The sequence below is a fragment of the Acipenser ruthenus genome, chromosome 3 (genome assembly GCF_902713425.1).
Source record: "Acipenser ruthenus chromosome 3, fAciRut3.2 maternal haplotype, whole genome shotgun sequence".
Classification (NCBI taxonomy): domain Eukaryota; kingdom Metazoa; phylum Chordata; class Actinopteri; order Acipenseriformes; family Acipenseridae; genus Acipenser; species Acipenser ruthenus.
The window spans coordinates 58,142,576-58,154,899 of record NC_081191.1 but is presented as its reverse complement, the minus strand read 5'-3'; the positions used below and the strand labels follow the sequence as shown (position 1 = coordinate 58,154,899).

Below are 12,324 nucleotides of genomic sequence, written 5' to 3'. Positions count from 1 at the left end.
TATTTATTTATTTATTTATTTATTTATTTATTTATTTAATAAAAATTTAGTCGTTGCCAATTATTTTTTTATTATTTTCTCCCAATTTGGAATGGCCAATTATTTTTAGGCTCAGCTCACCGCTACCATTCCTGCGCTGACTCGGGAGGGCGAAGACGAACACACGCTCTCCACCCAAGAGCTACAGCGTCAGGGGGCACCCGAGTGGCGCATCCAGTAAAGACGCTCCGCGCGGAGTGCAGGATGTGCCCTATAGCCTGGAGATCGCAGGTTCAAATCCAGACTATGTCACAGCCGACGTGACCGGGAGTTCCTAGGGGGCGGCGCACAATTGGCTGAGCGCTGCCCGGGTAGGGAGGGCTTAGGTCGGCAGGGGAATCCATGGCTCACCGCGCATCAGCAACCCCTGTGGCCGATAGGGCGCCTGTGGCTCTGCAGTGGAGCTGCCAGATCTGTGTTGTCCTCCGGCACTATAGGTCTGGTGGCATTGCTGTGGATCTGCAGTGCGAAAAATGACGGCTTGGCAGGAGCACGTTTCGGAGGATGCGTGTTCCAGCCTCCGTTTCCCGAGTCGGCGGGGGGGTTGCGAGCGGTGAGCCGAGGATACAGGTAATAATTGGGAATTCTAAATTGGGGTGAAAACCGGGGTAAAATAATTGGCGACGACTAAATTAAAAAAAAAAAAAAAAAAAAAAAAAGAGCTACAGCAAAGCCCGCAGGCGCCCGGCCAGACTACAGGGGTCGCTGGTGCGCGGTGAGCCGAGGACACCCTGGCCGACCGAAACCCTCCCCCCCCCTCCCCCGGGCGACGCTCGGCCAATTGTGCGCTGCCCCCTAGGAGCTCCTGTCCATGGTTGACTGTGGAATAGGCCGGACTCGAACCGGCGACGTCCAGGCTATAGAGCGCATCCTGCACTCCACGCGGAGCGCCTATACCGGATGCCCCTCAGTATCTTTTAAACTTTCCCCTCCCATGAGCACCTCAATGTTTAAATAGGCATTTGTAAAATAAAAAAACAGATTAATCAAAGTAATATTATTTTCAGTTTTTTTTTTTTAATCTGCCCATTGAACCATTTTCTGTAAAAGTGGACAGGTTTGACAGTTGAAACACGGTACACGGAGAACGTGACCGCAAACACTACATGGGTCTGCTGGGGGCCTGGCCTCGTTTTCAAAACCAAGCTGCTCTCCCTGGTGCCAGAGAGTAGCGATAGAGGGAAGGGATCTGTAGAAATAGGCAGGCTTGGAAAACCTCATTATATTCCTGACCACAGTATTGTGTGAATTGACTAATTGAGCTATAAGAGGGTCACAGGTTATTACGGAACCATCTTTTCTTGTTTTGGTACCATGGTGTGCATGGGCCACTGTGGGAAGATCATGCATGGGAGCTCTTTTCATGATTCCTCTGTAATGTGGTATACTGTATTTGTACTTGGCAGGAGACATGTATGTTGCCAGCATGTGTAGTTTTTGAAGGTCAAGGGTAAATCAAATATATTTTGGGAGGAACATGCTGATGGGATGTTTCAACATCTGTGTCTGAGTGGGTGGTGGTTCATTTTGATGGAATTTCACTTAGTACCTTTTTGTTTGTTTAAAATCCCTTAATTATCTACTAATTTCTGGTGTAAATACAATGCACAGTTGGATTCATTTTGATACTGAAACTCATAGTCTTTAAACCTTGGCAGCATTTCCATTACACAGAGAGATCACACATTTCTTTCGAATGAAATCCGTGGCTTTTACTGTTTTAGTTCGGTTGGTAAGCGGAAGTATATATAGTATGCAAGACGGCACATCCCTTCATAGACAAGTCGGTGCTGCTAGCCAAAGATTAATTAATCCTTTTGATGCTTTCATAATTGGGCCAGTGTGAATACTGGCATAAGATGAAAACCAGACCAGAAATTGGGAATTAGGCTGTTATGGCATCATCTATGAGGTTAAGTGTAACTAGAAAATCAGTGTTGATCGTCATTGTATTGGGCATCCACAGTAGGGGAGTATAGTTTGTCTTTGCTATGATTGGATGTTTAAAGTGATTGTAGCTAACAAAGTAACTCTGTACATGTTATCACATCCATTCAGTATATTGGTCTCAAATGTGGAGTTTTTTTTTCTTCATTTTAAAACATGATATCTGGAACAACACTAGGTTAAAGAAATCTCCGATCGCAGGCCTTGCTTTCTGATCTTCCACTTTCATGGTCATATAATCTGGGCAGTGAAATTGTCTGTCTCTACCCCTTCAGGGTTGCTTTCCTGTTAGTAATCAACCAGCTTCCTACTGCCCTAATGACTGCCATGCTTTGCAGGCTGCAAGGTACATTTACCCAGGATAGGAAAGCTTAACAGATTTCCAGGATGGGAAGGCAAGCAAAATTTAGAATAAGATTTTACCTACTCTAGTACTAAATGTCTTGTTTTAAGTCTGTAAAATTATTTGAAAATAGTCAATATATGCACGTGTGTTCTAATATGTTAATAGAAATTCACCCCTGGCAGCATGGGAGAGACCGGTATGTGAGAAGGAGATGGTGGCCCTTGTGCAGTGTAGCTGCTACAGTTGTACATTTTGTCTCGTTGTGAGTGGTTTGCTTCCGATTTTCAGCACCTACAGTACAAAATGCTTGCATCAAACACAGCAAAACCTCATGCTCAGAAGAGATTATAGCCAAGTGTTTAAGTACAACTGCTTTATCGAAATCCCAGCTACAGTAGGGTATAATTCTTGTTGTACCCTCTGAATTTGTATTACTGGTAATGAAGTTTAGTTCATTTAATCCAAATTGAATAATTACCGCTAGCATAAATAATCTGTTTACTCACCCTTCCTTTCACATTTGTTATTTCGCAACCCACCATCCGCCCCCATCTCCTACTTTTAAATTCTAAGTATAGTTATATGGGGGTCTCCTGCCTCGTCCAACAGCCAGGTAGGGGATCTTCGATCCAAGTAGGTCTTATGCCAAATTGTTTGTTCTATATCAGTTTGCTTCGCATACCTCATCAATAAAGTTTGTTGATCTAATCTGTCGTGGAGTTTGTCCTGAACTATTGAATTAGTATATATTGTTAGTCTGTGCATTAGCGCTAGTGTAATTTTTTGATTATTCTTCCTGAATAGGCAACAGACAGCTGGTACTGATGCCATTGTTGTCTGAGATGCATCGCCTGTGTATAAAAGCAGAAGCAGGGCACAGTGCCAGGAGCTTTTCCCATCTGGTTTGTCTCATATGCTGGAGAAAGACATGTGGAATAGATGTTCCACCAGATGAGGAAAAGGACTGCTGGATTTATATGTAAGAGGCAAAAATGTGGGGTCATGCAGACTGCTAGCAGGTAAATCAGCAGTGCTGGTAGGCACATAAACACATCTTCATTCTGTAGGTACTGCTGATAGGATGCACAATAGCTAGTAACAACTGCAGATCCAGTGTATACAACAGAAACTACTGTAAAATGGGTTCTGCACTTCTAGCAGTCAGTGACACACCCTATGTGATTTTGTGTGTTATTGAGTTAGGATCACTGCAATTTATTAAAAACTATAAATCCTTTTAATAGATGTATCAGCATGCAGATACATGCACATCAGGCAAGCAAATTGTGTTGTGGTTATATTTTAGCTGCGAGAACCCACCTGCATACAAAGCTATCTTTGTTTTTCTTGGTTATGTGTGAGTCATGAGGAATATTCTCATGCCATAAAATGAATGAGAGAGACGGGGCTCTGGACTCTTGACCGGAGGGTCGTGGGTTCGATCCTAGGTGGGGGACATTGCTGCTGTACCCTTGAGCAAGGTACTTTACCTAGATTGCTCCAGTAAAAACCCAACTGTATAAATGGGTAATTGTATGTAAAAAATAATGTAATTGTATGTAAAAATAATGTGATATCTTGTAACAATTGTAAGTCGTCCTGGATAAGGGCGTCTGCCAAGAAATAAATAAATAATAATAATAATAATAATAATAATAATAATAATAATAATAATAATAATAATTCCATGTCAAATTTCTATTTTTTATTTTATTTCTTTCACTGAATGAGCATCACATTCTTTTTAAAAGTGTTAACTTTCAATTCTTGCTTATTGTCCTTGCCAGGATTGTATTTAGTTCTGGACAGTTTAATTTTCCCCACAACCAGTTGTGTTTTTTAGAAATACAGTACTTTGTTGAGATATGTTATCTAGCGAAATTCTCTTGAATTGGTCAGACCTACACACTACTTATATGAGCATTGCAAAAAAGAAATACATTAATTCATAAATATATTGAGCCCATTACATATAACAGAAAGATTTGTTTTAATCCATTTCAGTTTGTTATTTTCAGCTGTGGTATGGTGATTGGATTGCTCTCCACTTTAAACTTTTCAGTCCCATTGCAAAATGCAGTGCATGTATGACACTTAAGCATCATCATGGTCATTCTTTGTCAATATAACCAGGCATGTCCCCACATGTCTCAAATCTTCGAATGTTTGGTACATAGTTACTGTAGATAGTGTTAGATAAGGCATACAATAAGGTGGTATCATGTTGAGATTTACACAAGGGAGTCTTAATAGAGGTCTAACTTTGCTCATAATTTCATTTTGGGATTGTTCTCTATTAAGGATTATCCCAAAAATTTTCCAGGCATAATTGCATTGTCAGATCATAATATATCCCTATGAGGGGAAAGAATGCAATGTGTTAAAAAAAAAAAAAAGAAAATTACCTTCTAATACAGTGTATATTACATTACTATTGCTCTGTTTAAAATATTCCCTATGCTGTAGGCAGTGCTCCAGATAAAGTTGAGTAATTTACTCTCCAATTTACTCTATGGACCATGTGCATAAAAAATTGCGATAATTTGTGGCCATTAAAAAAAAAAAAAAAAGTACTGGGCAGTATTTAAAACTACTGCCTAGTTATTTTACCGGCCAGTAATGGGTTTAGGTGTGATTTGCTGTCACGGATTGTATCCGAGAGATTTTATCTAACTAATTGATTTAGTATGCAAGCTTGTGTCCCCTAATTAAGATGTCATCTTCTGTTTACACCGTCATGTTATGGCTACAGGACATGTTTGGAGACAGACAGGTTGCCTGAAATTTTAAAGATGTCGGGTTTAAAAAAAAAAAAAAAAATAATAAATGGTGCACACAGGTGCTGGATGTGAGTGAGAGGTTAGTTTAGGGGCAGTGTACTCTTTGATTACAAAAATATTACATTTTTATATAGCTTATATGCACATGCCTTCCTGAAATAACTGTATCCACCAGAAATGTAATTTTTATCACAGTTCATGATATTTCACTTTTGGTTGAGGGAAAAAAAGTATCCTCTAATTTTAGCACACGTTTCCTTTCCAGCGCACAAGAAAGTATGGAAGGCACTGTACTGCCCTGTAACACATGCAAGTCGCCTTGGATAAAGGCGTCTGCCAAATAAATACATAATATTAATAACATTTAAATATACCCTCCCATATTAATATTAATAGGGTAATTTGCATATCGAAGCAGAATTTCCCTCTCTTAAAGAAAACTACATGTAAACCCAAATTGCAGAAAAGATAATAAGGTGAGAATCTTTTTATATTCTTGCATTTGACCAAATCTACTGGAAGAATGCAGAACAATGTGGTGAAACCAGTTTACTGTTTACACAGATTTTGCATTTTCTTGATTAGCTTGTAACAGATTCGTTGTATAAGAAATACCAGCAAGGTAGCTCCAACAACCAAAGAAAGTTAATTTAGTCCGCCCTGGTCTAAAACTTTTTCCGTTTTGCTAACGAGGGGGTGGGGGGGGATGTCCAAAATCCAAAATCTTCCAGACACTAGGAGAGAGGGGGAGGGGGGGCAGTATTATGGCGCTGTTTTAAAACTGCTTTCTTTTCGGTTTATTGGAAACATTTAAAATATGCCTCTTATTTCGAGTGCTGCTTTATTTATTTTTTTCTCATTAGATATTTGTACTAATTAAGGGAAAAGAGCAATATTTTTATTGTATTTATTTTTAAATCTTAGTTAGCTATTAGGAATGCAATTTATATAAAAAATGAAGTGTAGAATACACAAACACACGGTCGAATTGGGTGCTGTAGCTCACGCGAGTCTGTGCTGGGAGGGAGTTAACTTAGTTAAATGTGCTGTGTAAATGACACCTGAGTAGATTTCGGACACAGTGCAAAAAAAATAAAAAAAACGGTATTGGGGGGAGCTAAAGTAAATATGTAGAATAAAATTATAGTTAAGTTTGAAATGGAGGAGAGAAGTACAAACAGGAGTCTAAATTGCCATTACGCAATAAATTGGAAAGTTGAAAGTTGAAACTTCCTGTTTCAACTGTATAAAATGTCTTATACAGTTCTTTATTATTTTCAAATACATGTCATATCTTTCATTAGTGCCAGCAAACCATTTAGTAGATGATTGTGGCAGTGCTGAGGCCCTGCACGTATAAATAGTGTTGTTTTTTCTGTTTTGAATTTGAAAATCAAGTTTGCCTAATTCAAACCCATGTGAAGCATGTGGCCAGAGATTGATTGATTGTCAATTAACCCTGGCCACATGCTTTTTGAAAATGAGCTGATAGAGAGTCCTGCATATCTGTGCAGCTTCAACAAAAATGAGTGTAATAATGCATTCATTCATTTCATTGTTTTTCATATTTTTTAAAAACTTTTTACAACCAAGGCAATTATATTTCTTAAGCTGATCTAACACACGCATTAAATCCTTATCTCAGAATTTCACCTTGGACTTTTTCCCTGGTAATTGCCCAGGAGGCAATGGTATTAAAATTCTCATTTCATAAAATGACTCACACCACCATAGTGGAAGAAACGGTTGTACAGCATCCAGATCTCAATTTCTAGCCCTGGCACAGAGATGGACTGGATTGTAAACCAGCCAGGCGTATAATAGGCGCTTTGTAAAAGCACACTGTGTTTGTAGGGCTGTGGAAGTAGCTCTGCACATTGTTGTTGGTGTTTTTGTTTTTTAAACTGAAAGGACCGTTTTTAGTGAATTAAAAAAAAAAAAAATGCATTGAAATAACCACATAACTTAATGTACTATACCACACAACTAGAAAAACAGCTCTGCCTAATATCTCCTTCAGTGTACTGGAATACCTGATTCAGGGTCATTTTAATTCATATTTCTTTCATGTTTTATTTGAAAGTTTCTTCTTCATTGACATTGTTACTATACAAGAAAGGTGGACTATGCTTTATGGAGTTCTATCCCTACCTAGCCTATATTTATTTATTTATTTTCCCCCATTTTAAAATGTTTTTGATTTGTATTTGCTTCCCCCATTTTATGATCAGCAGCTCTGTTTCTGTTTTTTAAAATCAATTCTCTGCCTAGGCTTCATCTATTGGGCCAAGCTTGTAACGAGCAGCCAAAAAATGCACTGCCGGGACTGTACTGATAAGGGTTAATGAATAGGAGAGGAATGCGGTGAGCATTGGTCCAGTGTTATACTCTCCATTGTGTGATAATAGAATCTGACAAGCCACACATCCCCTCTCCGTCTCTGTGAAGCCCAGGGCTGATGGGATTCAGGATGCTGTATATTACTGTGGGATTTGGAGCTTAGAAAATGACAAGCAAACTACATGGGGAAGAGCTTCCCTTTCAAACTATTTGGGGTATATTTTAGCTGTCAAAAGGGAGTACCCTGTATGTAGTGCCCAACTTGTGGAGGGTGGATTTATACACACGAAAAAAAAAAAGAAAAAAAATAATAAACTGTTCTGTGCAGGCTCAAAATGGCTGCTGTGTTCCACCCCAAAGGCAACTGCACTTCAGTGGTTGCTTAATTAAGTTGTACTGCATTTGTTAAGCCATATGACATCCTGTGTGAATGAAAGGTGCTATTTAAATGGGTTCTTTCCAAGAGGTTGCTGGGGTGGCATGTTTTATTGCTGTGGCTATCGGAACATTCCACTCTATGGGACTGTTTGACAGGAGGAATGGCTAATTGGAAAGCCTGCCAATGGGCTTTTACAGCTGTGTGAAAAAAAGAAAAACAGAAATGTATACTACGCAAAAAATAGTATTCACACTGCAATCCCCATGTGTTCGGAACTTGTATTCTGAACCCAGTTCATCCTAGTTTCATTGTCATGGTCGACTAGTGACTATTAGAAAGGTGAAACTGTTCAGCCAGCTTTGACTACCTACTGTACCTACCGTAGATATACCTCCTTATGAACTGTAATTTGATTACAGCTATGGCCAAAGGTTTTGCATCTCTCTCTAAAATTAACTAATTTTGCTTCATAAAGTCAAATGAAACCTGCTGAATAATCTTACGTTAACATACTGAATTACATACTGCAGTAGTTTTCCATATACTTAACGAAAAATGTGACATTTCAGAATCTAACATGAAATATTCTGCTACTATTATGGTTTCCGGTAAACTTCTGCAATATCATTTTGTAGTGTCTTTGATGGAATAATGTTAAATAAAAGGTCTACATAATTAAATATTTTTTTCTTTTGTCTTAATCCAAGTCTCAGCCAATCGTTGTGTTTTTAGGTTGTTTAATAAAGATATCTTACACTCCCAATGAGTTGGTTTGAGGATTGTGGAAGACACTTTAGTGTCTTTCCAACAGGTTTGCATCTTTAACATTGTTTACACAACAAGTATTATTGTTTTACACAACAATATTATTCTTACCGGATCTCACTGTGGAATCTATCTCTTCTTCATTCCAATCAAGTGACAGAATGACAAGGCAAATTGCACTGTTGCAAATTTTATTCCGTTGTTTTCCATAATTCTTTTATATACTGAGCATCAAAAGAAACGTATCCCTTATATTTGGATAAAATTCACTAAATGTGATCAAAAAATGACAAACTCTTTTAGATCAGGTGCAGTGACAGTGCTGATTAACAAGTGACATTTTACTGTCTGAAGTTATGGGGGGATGGGGGATACTGTGAAAGTGACAAGCTAGTGGCGTGTGTGGCCACCGTTGGAAGCAATACAAGCAGTACATCTGTGCCGCACCAGGTTTCGGATGCTGTCTTGTGGAATCCTGGCCCGTTCCTCTTGTAGTGCCTGGATAAGCATCTGCCTGTTCAGTGGGCTGAGCCCTAGAAGCCATGCGTCTCCCAGTTCGTGGCCTGTCATTGACAGAGTGTGTCTGGTTATACCATCTCTCCAGATTTGAAATTGCTGGCTGTGAACACCCAAGACGGCGCGCCACAGTATGCTGCCCTAGTCCAGCTTCCAACATGCTTTTTGCACGAAGGCGCTGCTCTCCAGACAGACGTGGCATATTGGTGTTTTTCTGTGATTTTTCTTTATTGCTTTTATTCAAGCTTGCAATTCAGCAGCTGAAATCAATCCATATCCAGTGTCCAATCAACTGTCTCACTAATACAGTAATATAGGTGATTAAGTGCATATGCTTCAGTCATAGTCACTGAACTGATTTAAAGTGATTATATCTAACAAAATGATTCCATGTTTTCCATGTCATACACACATTCATTCATTGTAGGTATAGTTCCAGATGTCAAGTTTAAATGAAAATATGTTTACAATATCAGATGCTTCTTTCAAAAACTGCATATTTGAGACTTCTAGTAGGGTTGCTGTGTAGATTGGAGGAATTCCCTTTAACATGTTTTAAGTTACTCAACAAAAAATATATCTCCCAGTATGCACAGCGGTAGATAATTCAGTCGGCATGATTAGCTGTTAAGGTAAGGCAAAAGAAAGGTCACATGTCATTTGTATATTTTGTGTCAGTTTGCAGCCTTGGTACGGCACCCTGGGTGAAAGGAAAATTCACTTCCAATCAACTTTATAAATCATTTAATGCAGAACTTATTTGCCATTGATTGGTACTCGATTATGTAAATGATGGCATTATGTTAATAGGCATGTTTTGGTATCATTAAATACCCGCCAACGGTTATTAAATATCTGCACAGCCCTGCTGTATTGTGAATTGAAGTGCACAACAGGTATAGTAGAAAAGTATTTTATCAGCGTGTACAAACACACGTGTTTGTGAGTTTAATGCATGTCAAATGTGAAAAACTAATATCACAGACTATAGCCACTGTAGTCCAGGTTGCCACAAAGCTTTGCCATTTGGTCCTCTTGCCTGACCAGAAAGCCAAACCCATCAGTTAAGGGCTATTTGTGCACAGGCTGCCAGTTCTGATAGAATTATTTGTTTTATATGGCTTATTTTAAAATACATACGGTATTTTACCCTTTTATTACATTCTCAAAGCTTTCCAAGAGTGTGTGTGTGTTGTTTTTTTTTTTGCACTGCTGTAATGTCTCTATTGTGAGTAAAGTTTGTTAAATATGTTTTCACTGTCCATTTTCTTTAGGGTTTGCTGTTGCAATACAGTCAGTACCTAATGAATCTATCAGATGACAATTGTCCATCAAATTCAAAGTCATAATCGTAGCACCAATATGAACAAATACGCCATTGAATTGAGCTGATTTTGTTTCAAACAGTAAAGTGCTAAAAAATGTAGAGATGTTATCTGCAGAATGGTTTGGACAGCAATAGAGGAACAAAGCCTGCATGTACTGTAGCTACTTCAAGCCAATTTAGCTCTAAGCAATAGTATATTTCACATTACACCCTGTGGAACAAGTTATACCTGTTGGTTTACAGTACATCTGTTTCAATGATGCTCTTGTAAAAAGCATGGAGTAATTGAGTAGTGGTAATTTATTGTATTGTTGGCTCACACTTGTGCTGTGTTAATGTATGCGTGTGTCTCCCTTTTTTGGAGCTTCCTCCTTTTAACTCCCAAAATAGAATATTTGTGTTGATCTTTCCTCATCAACCATGGTTTCCATGTTATTAAATTACATCAGCTGACCTGACTAATTTTTCTAGGAACAATATCCCCCTTGCAGCACTGATCCTATCTTCAAGGGTTTTAAGAGACAGTCGGGAGGTCTCTGTCTCTAGGCTTGGTGGAGGAGTGGGTTCATTCACCAGCTTTTTACCTCTGGCAGACCAGGTTTTAAATCTGTCTTCTGAGGTCACAAGTGAAATATTTTTTATACCTGGCATAGTTGCAGTCAGTCTGAATCAGTTTAAATACAGTATACAAATGTCAATGGAGCTCAATCACTGAGGATAATACATCAAAACAAGTCCTCATGGATAAGCAACTTGTTATATGATCACGATTATGTTTACTCAAGGCTGCAGAATCCTATTTTACTACAGTATACTTGAGAGATGATCGTCTCGTGAGGGTGCCTAGTTTAAGTGCCGTGTGGTGTTATATGAAATGGCCTTTGAATTAAAATGACATTACAGTATAGTATTTTATTGCCAGGACTACCACTGCATTTAAGCATCTGTGACTTGCTTTTTTTTCAGTCCCCTCACCTCACCGCCCCGCTACGCAATCCTCCTTCCTCTACATGCATGTCACAGAGTAACCGTGCTGTCCTCAGTATGTATTCCATGAATGTGTATTCACTTTATTGAAACGAATTTTCACTAACAGAGAACACAAAAAATACCTGTACAATGGAGTCACGCGTCTTTCTTTTTCCTGCCATGTCGACACACATAAACTGCACAACTTGCTTTTTTTCTACTGGGAGTCTCTGCGGACCAGGGATTATACTGCACATGCTGTGTACATGTCTAATCACGCGAGATTCAAATTCAAATTAAAAAACAGCCTTATTGGTTGTACACGTCATTGCACTTGATACAGTATCATATTACATGCAGTCAGTTTGTCCCGAAATTATTCTTAAGTGGATTGCTTTATTCTTACAAGCTGAGTATTTTAGCATGGTTAGTATAGGAATGATTTTGTCCCAGTGGTTTTGGTCACTATACGGTTGATTCTTATATCAGTAATCCTTATATACGGAGTGGACTGTATATAAGCTTTTGCTCAAAGAGCCAACTTCCCAACCTTTCAGTATGTTTAATATGCCTTTGTCAAGGGAAAGTGTGCTTGAAAATAAACATTGGCGGTATTTATAGGCTTTTGAGGCCATGGTAGCGACACATTTATTTCTCTTTTGAATTTAATGTAGGTTTGATGTCATTCTCTATATATAGCTAATGATGTAATAATCTACTGTTCCTTTCTATTTAAACCTTCAGGCATCATGGTATCTAGTCTATTTATCAATTTATTTTCTTTTATTCTTCTATACTGTACGTTTTATCTAATTAATCTTTTTCTAAAACCACAAACTTTAGGTCATCCATGGTGTTTCTGTTCCTTGTACTGAACTATTGGTTCATTTACTTTATTTCTTATTTGATAAGTGGT

General features: G+C 38.5%; 1 protein-coding gene across 2 annotated transcripts in view; it reads left to right on the top strand.

Moving 5' to 3' along the window:
• Nucleotides 1-12,324, top strand: part of LOC117394875 (zinc finger CCHC domain-containing protein 2-like) — an 88,606-nt gene that overhangs the window by 16,191 nt on the left and 60,091 nt on the right. The gene's annotated exons all lie outside the window — the stretch shown is intronic.